Source organism: Atractosteus spatula, chromosome 10 (genome assembly GCF_055471065.1).
Source record: "Atractosteus spatula isolate fAtrSpa1 chromosome 10, fAtrSpa1.hap1, whole genome shotgun sequence".
NCBI classification, from domain to species: Eukaryota; Metazoa; Chordata; class Actinopteri; order Semionotiformes; family Lepisosteidae; genus Atractosteus; species Atractosteus spatula.
In genome coordinates, this window is record NC_142715.1 from 15,975,884 (window position 1) to 15,985,847 (window position 9,964).

The 9,964-nt window shown below is 38.9% G+C and overlaps 2 non-coding genes across 2 annotated transcripts; both read right to left on the reverse strand.

Annotated features, from left to right (window-relative positions):
• Positions 1–1,285: 1,285 nt before the first annotated feature.
• On the reverse strand, positions 1,286–1,367 carry trnas-gcu (transfer RNA serine (anticodon GCU)). The gene has a single exon. It is a non-coding gene; the product is annotated as a tRNA-Ser (tRNA).
• An 8,108-nt stretch (positions 1,368–9,475) lies between these two features.
• trnat-agu (transfer RNA threonine (anticodon AGU)) lies at positions 9,476–9,549 on the reverse strand. The gene has a single exon. It is a non-coding gene; the product is annotated as a tRNA-Thr (tRNA).
• Positions 9,550–9,964: the final 415 nt, after the last annotated feature.

Below are 9,964 nucleotides of genomic sequence, written 5' to 3' on the forward strand. Positions count from 1 at the left end.
CAGTCCTCAGTGTACATTTTAAAGGTCTAAGCAAAACAATCAGACGTGAGGATTATTCAGAACAGGAGCCTGTACTTCTTTGTATACTGAGCTTTCGGGTGAACGTCAAAGTGAAACACAAATTCGCAATTTTCACTTTTTGATTAAGGAACAAGAAAACACCATCCTTCAAACTGGATTCGGACCAGGGACATAAGAAATACTCGCTGTTTTTTCTACAGTCTTAAGATCTAGCAACTGAGCTATCGGGAGGTCGAAAAGTAAACGCTTTGTCACACGTGTAGTCCAATGTAGTGTAGTGTTCCTCTTTATTTAAATCCCAGTTCGACATCAAAATACTCACTCCCATAGTCTCGTTCAGAAGAAGAAATGGACCAGGCTTCTACTCTATGAACGTCCAGAGTTCTTATAAAACGTTTGAAGGGACATCAGTGCAGGCGGAAATTGACCCTTTTTCTAGTGGGATCAAGATCATATAAAACCTTTCTTTTGGACTGAGAAGAGGATCATGCAGACACTCAAAACATACTTGTCTTTGCTTCTTTCGAGGACGAATGGAGTATTGAGCTGCAAGCATCGGTTCAAATCAAAACTCTCTGCTACTGCAGTTGCTTGTTTGAGAGTTTCTTCAAACCTTTCAACTGAACGTTGATATCAAGTGATATTGACGGTAATATCATACGGATTTTGGTTTTCTTTTGATGGAAAATTGTATTAAAATACAAGCCTCTTTCACATTTGTATAATACTTTCCCTTGCATCATCAGATAAAAATTCTAAATACCAAAAAGTTACAATATATGGAATAGCATTTATTTTAAAATGTATTTTAAAATTTGCGTTTATTTAGAGCTTAGTAAAGATAACATTGCTAATATTGATGGAGTAGAAATGTAAGATGAATTGATAGCTTTTTCTAGCTAAAAAAGTCCTACAACACCTCCTGTAACAGATAAGGACTCATAGCAAGACAAGACATGCTATTGCATTGCGCATTTTGCAGATACGACCAGTTTCTGCTTCTGGTGAGTGCATTTTTTCCAAACTGAAATTAACAAGAACATTTTCAAGATGCGCCATGTCCCTAAATCGTTCATCAGGACTACTATTAATATCAGGTGAAAGCAGTACAAAGCATAAATTTAACCTAAATATTAAGAGACTATATCTGTCAGCTACTGCTGTAAGCCATGTTCAGCCAACGCTAGAAATATTACTGCTCTACTACAGTAGCTAAAGAAAGCAAGTCCGACTTAGAAACAGATCACAAGTCGAAAACATAAACCGACGAGGATGGGATTCGAACCCACGCATGCAAAGCACAATGGATTAGCAGTCCATCGCCTTAACCACTCGGCCACCTCCTCACGAAAGTGCCCTCCCCCTTGGGCGGGATTTTGCTCTGCGACCAGGCTCAGCACATCGACCTCAGATGTCTCAGAGCGGTGTGTCCAAGCGGCTGTATAAGAATAGGTAATAGGTTTATTCCATGCTGAAAAAAAGAAGAAAGAGAACACAACGTTTCGGCCGTGGAGCCTTCTTCAGGTGTGAGAGAGACAGGGCAGTAGGCAAAGGTAAAGTAGCGGGAGAACAAAGGTTTGAGGGTGGGTACCCACCTGTATAAGAATAGTGTTCTGCCGGTGCTGTGGTAAAGCTGGTTAAAACACCTATTTCATAAAGAGGAGATCCTGGATCCGAATTCCAGTGGTACCTTTTTTTCCTGTCTTGTTTTACAGAACATGTAATTTGGGACACTCAAAGAAGTCTTGATTTGGTTTAATGCGTTTATTCATTTCCATTGAAGAATAACTTGTTTTTTTTAAATCATATAGCTTGCGAAAGATGAAATGCGAGCGAATTTTTTTGTTCACCAAAAGTATGTAAATGAAAAAAAATCAAGGTGTAAGCATTTCTGTGGTGCAATCGGTTAGCGTGTTCAGCTATTAACCCCCAGGTGGGTTTTTTGATCCCACCCAGGGACGCACTTCTTCCTATACCCAAAGAAAACATCATCACCGCAAAAATTTAATTGTTCCGCAAAACCTGAACTATTTTGATATTTGCAGTAGTAAACAATTGAGTACCAGAGTCAACATTACCGGGAATTTCCAATAATTTCCGATATTGGCAACTTGCGAGCAGTTAGTATTCACCCATGGAATTATATGTTCCAGTGGGTGGCGGGAGAATTCACTTCTACTCCCGTTGCATCTTCAGCTAAAGTAATTTAAAATACAACGCAAAATTGAGAACTTGACAAGCAAAAACGACAGATCGCCGAAGTTGTATTTTAATATTTTCGTATATTTACTTTAATTTGAATATAAATGTTAACATAAACGCTGTTCAATATAATGTAATTTTGTTGTACTTTTAAAATATTATAGCTGAGGATGCGAGGGGGGCTATTACACCTTGCCAAACATCTAAATAATTGTAAAAGAGGCTGGCATTTTAATAAAACGGGCGATCAAAAGAAAGCTACAAATAGTACAGTATTATGCTCAATATCCCTCGATATTGAAGGTCAGATGAAGAACTTGAAGAAACTCTCAAAGAATCAACGGCAATAGCAGAGGATGTTGATTTTGAACCAATGTTTGCACCTCAATTATCCAGCAGTCTTTGCTTGACAGACTTCCTCAAGATATGCGGTGTTCTATACAGAAAATCGAAAATTAAAGGGCTAATGTGCCAAGAGGGGTGGTCCGAGACAAAGACTGCGTTAGAGGAAAACTAAGCTCTGCACGATAACGCGTGTCTAATACTTGGCCCCTGAAAGGCATCATATTCGTTGAACTGCCTACCAGCTTTGACTCTTGCACGAATTTCGCGGTATGTGTGTACGATCTTATAATTCAGGAATATCAATGGTCAGACGTTTATGGTGGGTTTGTGTTTTGTATTATTTAATGAATGGAAAAAAACATTTTCAAAACTACAGCTCGAATGGAATAATAAAAAAAGTTTATTTGCCTGTTTGTTGTAACAGCTGTGCCAAAAATATTCATCTACATCAGAATAGTACCTGAACGTGACTGGACCTTATTGGATTTTAGGAAATTTATTTTTGCACATCTTCGCCTACGATCAGGAATACCTTCCTGTTTTCAGCTTGTTTATTGTTTCTACCTGTGATCTCGGAAAGAAAGACCCGCTACCTGTGAAATAGGTAAAACCGAAATATTCCGAGAATTTGCTGTGGTTTGAGAGGAGTGTATGAAGGTATTAAAGGAGAAATGAGACGCGCATTCCACACGGGGAGCGCAGAACCATGAACCGCGCCTGTGTCTTTTCTTATATAACCGCTGAGCCCGGACACAGGGTCTCCAGCCAGTGAAATACAGGAGAAACCGCAAGGAAAACAATGTTTCTTTTAATAAGTCTTCTTGTGGAACTGTAATGGAAACACTTGGGAATTCTTAGGTTGTTGCTTCGACTCTGGCTTGAAGGAAGGTGCTTTTTGTGTATTTTAATCAAAGAGTTAAAATAGTGAATCTGTTTAATTCAGTCATTGATCAAAAGCTCAATAAACGACGAAGCAGAGGCTCCTGTTCCGAATTCAGCTCCCGTCTGATTGTCTTGTTTTGGCCAAGATCTGATCTATGAATTAAGGGACTACTCTGTCTGCTTTGTAATTCAAAACTACATTTTGTAATGCAAATGTCAAGTTTTTGTAGATATAAAGGTGTTCTCTGTTTTCAAAGGATAGCTGCTTAATTGGCTTTATGATTTGGTATTGATTTTGTATCGTTGAATTATTAACTTTGTGCTTTCTGTGTTTTTATCGTATTGTGGACTTATTTTTTAAACAAATGCTTATAATGGCAGACACGGCACGCTGTTTATACCAGCGGTGAATTGTACATTTTTATTAAGTACAATCTACTGTGCACTTTTGGGAGTATAACAGGTTCGATATAAAGTGGCAAAAATATAAAAGGGGAAAATACCCCAGACTGCGTGTAAAGCCCTTGTTGTGGCTGTTGTTTTATTTTTAGATAAAAATGGCATACTGTGCATGAAATTTTGCAGAAACACAATCTGATATTTTAATAACTATTATTTAAATAATTTGATAAGTATGAGGCCTTGGATCCAAATCTTTGGTTCTGATTTTTTAAACTTTTGATCTTCCCTTCCTCTCGATGTGAGCAATTGTTTTCTTTCACGTTGCGATCCAAAGAGCCTCAGACGCACAGTCTAACAGTAACCAAACCAGGATGGATTCTGCTGGGAGCCGGACTGAGCTCATTCTCACTCCCTGTGCTGAAAACAGAATTATCTCTTTCCCGAACATCGTCTACAGATCACTTGTGTGCTTTTAACCTTCTCGCAGCTACAGACGAGACTGAAGCTGGAGATGTAAAGGCAACTGCTTGTGCACCTTCTACAAATTTCACAATCGAGACAGACTTCTCTTTTTTTTTTAAAGTAGATATAGCCCTGAAAAAAGCATTAGCTTTATCAGTTTTTACATTAATCGATTTTGAATCAAATATTTTATTTTTATTGCAATTTACATAATAATAATAATAATAATTATTATTATAATCGCTTACACTTATATAGCGCTTTTCTAGACTCTCCACTCAAAGCACTTTACAGGTAATGGGGAATCCCACTACCGCCACCAATGTGCAGCCCCACCTGGATGATGCAACGGCAGCCATACTGTGCCAAAATGCTCACCACACATCAACAATCAGTGGGGAGGAGAGCAGAGTAATGAAGCCAGTTCATAGAAGGGGATTATTAGGAGGCCATGACTGGTAAGGGCCAATGGAATATTGGGCCAGGATGCCGGGGTTACACCCCTACTCTTTCAAGAGGCGACCTGGGATTTTTAAAGGCCAGAGAGAGTCAGGACCTCAGTTTTACTTCTCAGCAGACGGACGGCACCTGTTTACAGTTTAGTGTCCCCGTCATTATACTGGGGCATTAGGACCCATATGGACCGCAGGGTGAGCACCCAGCGACAGAAACCAGACATTACCGTGTGTTGGGCTCGGTTGCGAGCAGGACAATGACTTCACGGGGACAAAGTAGAAAAAATCAAAACGGTTCTGTAAAAGACATGTGTCAGCTGTCGGTTCGCAGTCTGGACTCTAAATCCATCGATCTGATTTCAAATCTCTCTAAAACCTGAGCTGTGGCTTCTTTCGAGTAGTTATTCAGGAGAACATTATGTTAATTGTATAGCTGAAACGTTGTGTTTTCTCTCTTCTCTTTTCAGCATGGAATAAACCTATTACTTGTTCCTTTAATATATTGTTCGGTTGAACTCAAAATGCTTTACTACTACAAGAGAGGATTATAGTATTGAGGATGAGACAAATTTATTATTTCTTGGAAGAAAATGGTTTTTCTTTGCATTTGAAATGAATCGAAACTTTAGCGCGACACACAAACCCTTTGTCTTATTTAAAGATATAATATTTTTAAACAGACAAGTATAGAAAACGTTGTTTTTACTTAGAAATTATGGACGGGGGCGATGTATTACTAGTAGTGGCACTGAGGTCACTATGGTGCAGTTGAGCACCATAAGATTAGGGCCAGTGGCGTAATGTATAATGCATCAGACTTTGGATCAGAAGATTGTAGGTTTGACTCCTGTCTGGCTCATGTTGCTTTTAAACCAATCAGAGTCCTCAGTAGTAGATTTTCTTTATGTAAATTAACTGCAGCTGAAAGCTATAGAAAACACGTTGGGTAAATTGCAATGAACTGCCAAACTGTTTTGCACGAAGCTGCAGACTACTTAACACAAAGCTTAACACACAGCTGTGGTAACAAAGTTGGCGAGCAGCTGAACTTAGCAGCTGAACTTGTGCCAAGTAGTCAGTTCGGTGATGAGGGTTCAGTACTGGCGTTGTTCTAATTAGCACGAACTGCACAGGCTGAATCAGACAATTTCAAATAGTCTGATCAGTGTAGGACAAGTTAATGAAGAATTATTACTTTGTCTGTCCCTTGTTTGTATATAAATGAATGTCTCTGACAACTTAATGTTAGTTTTTAATTTAGTTTTAGTTTTACGATGTAGGTCAGGCGTTGACATATGCACAAACACACAAAACGTCTCACTCCTGATTCAGCTCATGCTTCATACGAGTGAAGCAATTCCTCCTGCTTCTCGTACAACCATATCAGAACAGAAGCCCGTGTCACCCAGCTCTGATTCAAGAGCGATTCATATCTTGACAGGGTGCCCCTTTGGAATAGTTGTCAGAAAATGTGAGAAAAGGAAAGTTATGTACAGTAAGCTCTCACACACAGCTCTCAAACACAGCATTAGAGATTGGAATCTGATTGTAAAAAAAAAACTGCCCGTCTCCCCGGCATTTAACAGTGCTGTTGTTTTTATTTTACATATTGTTAGCATTTTAATGAATTGTTAAAAGATTTATACACAAATCGCTAAATACGAAACGTAAAAAACCCAACTGTAAGCAATTGACCATTCCTATTCCTGAATTTTAAATCCCTGTGTTTATCTGTGTCCAAGTGCCTGGTGCAGCTATTTTGAAAGCATACCTCAAGAAGGACTTTACACGCAGTCTGGGGTATATTCTCCTTTTACATTTTTGCGATTTTATATCGAACCTGGTATACTCCCAAAAGTGCACAGTAGCTTGTACTGTGTGCCCTGTTTGCCTTTGTAAGCATTTGTTTAAAAAATAAGTTCACAATACGATAAAAACAGAAAAAGCACAAACTTAATAATATAACGATTCAAAATCAAAACCAAATCATAAAGTCAGTACCTAACTTTTGAAAACAGACAACACTTTATCTACAAAAAACTTGACATTTGTATCTATTTTTGAATTACAAAGCAGACGGAGCAGTCCCTGAAAGACCAGAATTGTTTAAATCCCTTGTACCAATTTAGATTGATCTTGATCAGAACACGACCATCAGACGTGAGGGGAATTTGGAACAGGAGCCTCTGCTTCGTCGTTTATTGAGCTTCTGATCAACGTCTGAGTGAAAGTTATTTATTGTCTTTGATTAAATTACGCAAAAGGCACCTGCGTACACCTTTTAGCTCATAAATTCATCGTACATTTATATCCTATCAATATTAGCAATGCTATCTTACCTAGCACTAAATGTAGCTCTAAATAACTGCAAATTTTAAAAAACATTTAAAAATAAATGCTATTCCATATATTGTAACTTTGTGGTATTTAGAATTTTTGTCTGAGGATGCAGGGGAAAGTATTATACAACTGTGAAAGAAGCTCGAATTTTAATACAATTTCGATCAAAAGGAAACCAAAATCCGTAAGATTTTACCATCAATATAACCTCGATATTGACGTTCAGTTGAAAGACTTGAAGAAACTCACAAAGAAGCAACTGCAGTTGGAGAGATTTGATTTGAACCGATGTTCGCAGCTCAATCATCCGTTCGTCCTCGAAAGAAGCAAAGGTTAGTATGTTCTGAGTGTCACCATGATCCTCTTCTCAATCCAAAAGAAAGGTTTTATGTGATCCTGATCCCACTAGAAAAAGAGTCAATTTCCGCCTGCACTGATATCCCTTCAAATGTTTTATAAGAACTCCGGACGTTTATAGAGTAGAAGCCTGGTCCATTTCTTCTACTAAACGAGACTATGGGAGTGAGTATTTTGATGTCGAACTGGGATTTAAATAAAGAGGAACACTACACTACATCGGGCTACACGTGTGACAAAACGTTTATTTTCCGACCTCTGGATAGCTCAGTTGCTAGATCTTAAGACTGTAGACAAAAACAGTGGGAATTTCTTATGTCCTTGGTTTGAATCCAGCTCAAAGGATGGTGTTTTCTTGTTCCTTAATCAAAAAGTGAAAATTGCGATTTTGTCTTTCACTTTGACGTTCACCCGAAAGCTCAGTATACAAAGAAGTACAGGCTCCTGTTCTGAATAATCCTCACGTCTGATTGTTCTGCTTAGACCTTTAAAATGTACACTGTGGACTGTTTGCTCTTCCTAACACAATTAAAAAGCCGCCGACAAACTTACAGATCGGGAGTTTAGTTTAGTGATAGCGCGCACTTAAGACGCTCCGTTTTCTATCGCCGGCATCTCTGTATTCTTTTTAAACGCGATATTTTTTATTCTTCGTGTGTGAATTTCAGGGAGACTCATAAACCCTTTGTCTGTTTTTAAGATACATTATTTTAAACCAGACATAATGAAAGACGTAGTAATTAGACACACGTACAAAACACATGAATCTAATTGAGAAAATTTTGACCGGGGCGATGTATTACTAGTAGCGGCTCTGAACTCATTGTGGTGCTGTATAGGAATGCAATACAAACGCCAATGGCACAATGGATAACGTGTCTGATTACGGATCAGAAGACTTTAGGTTTCTACTCCTTCGTGGTTCGTGAAAAATCTTTTAAACCACACTACTCAACACTGACATCGAAGTGCGTGCGGTCCTACACAACTTTACTATCGACTAGATGAGTCTTCTGTTCTATCTCCGATTCTTTCCGCACATTCCTGCTATTTCACCACCGTTATTGTAGGACAACAGCCACAGACACCAGAAGATATATTATTCCGAACAAATGTCTTAAAAAATCACGTTGAAAAGGGTGACAATAAGTTTTTGTTTCTTTAAGGTAACCTTACTTTTGCCTGTAGAGTTCACATTATTTTCTGTAGCCACAAAACCCCAATATTTTTGCTGTCTCCCGAGAAACACAAGCGTGGAGTCAAATCATATTAAATAACACAACACATCTATTAATTTAACACCCAGATGTGACAGAAGACATGTAAGACTTACACACAGCCTTTAATATACGATAGTGAATTTGCATGTATCCTGGGGAGGGAAGAGAACTGATATTAAGGAAATACATATTTAAAGGGGATATAAGTCTTAAATGTGTTTTGTCACATCTGGGTGTTAACTGAATAGTTTTTTAGCATTATTTATTGTGTTTTGACTCTATACTTGTGTTTCTCAGGAGACAGCAGAAATATTGATTTTTACATTTATATTCACATTCCCGGTGATATTGACTTAGGGACTCAACTATTTACTTGTAGTTTGACTCGTGTCAAAAGTTTAAAAGACGGCTAAGGACGTGGAAAGAACCTCAATCACATTTAGAGAAGGTAATGGTTAGATCGGATTAATTCGAAGTGTGTCTCTGGGTGCGTTTGATCTACCAACGTTGTGATTAACTGAAGGACACCCTGATTGAGTGTGCCATAGAAACTGACACATGTCGTATTTTTTCTACATTCACAGATTTTTGGCTAAAGTAAAAAAAAATCGTTGTCATTTTCTTGCCAGCTGGCAGTAATTCTTTTGCATTGATACGAAAGATGAGCATTTCATCTTTCGCAATGTGTGGATTTCTTAAAAAACAAGTTGTGCCAAAAACGAAATGAACACTTCCTTTAAACATAATGCAGAAGCATGTTGTCTATAACAATAAACGGTGCGCGAAGACAGGCACCGCTGGGATTTGAACCCAGGATCTCCTGTTTACTAGACAGGCGCTTTAACCAACTAAGCCACGGCGCTGGCGAAGCGCTGCCCTTTTAAAGCCACTTGGACACACCTCTCTGTCACATCTTCGTTCGGTGTGCGGTGAGCCTGGTCGCTGAGCAAGTTGAGAAAGGATGTGAAGTGGCTTTTATCCAGCAATTTCATTACCAAGGAGCTCGATGTGCTTTTGATGATTTACAGGGTGTCCAGTGCAACACAGGCGATGGGCTGCTGGGATTTGGAGCCAGGATTTTCGTTAACTAGACAGGTACTTTAACCAACTAAGCCACGGCGCCGGCAGAATTCTCCTCTTTTACTGCCGCTTGGACACACCGCTCTGAGACACCTGCGTTAAATAAGCGCTGAGTCGGCTGGCTGAGCACGTTGCCTCCTTTACATTCAATAGGAGCCCCGACACTAAGAGAAACGTACAGAAATGGCTTTTATCGGG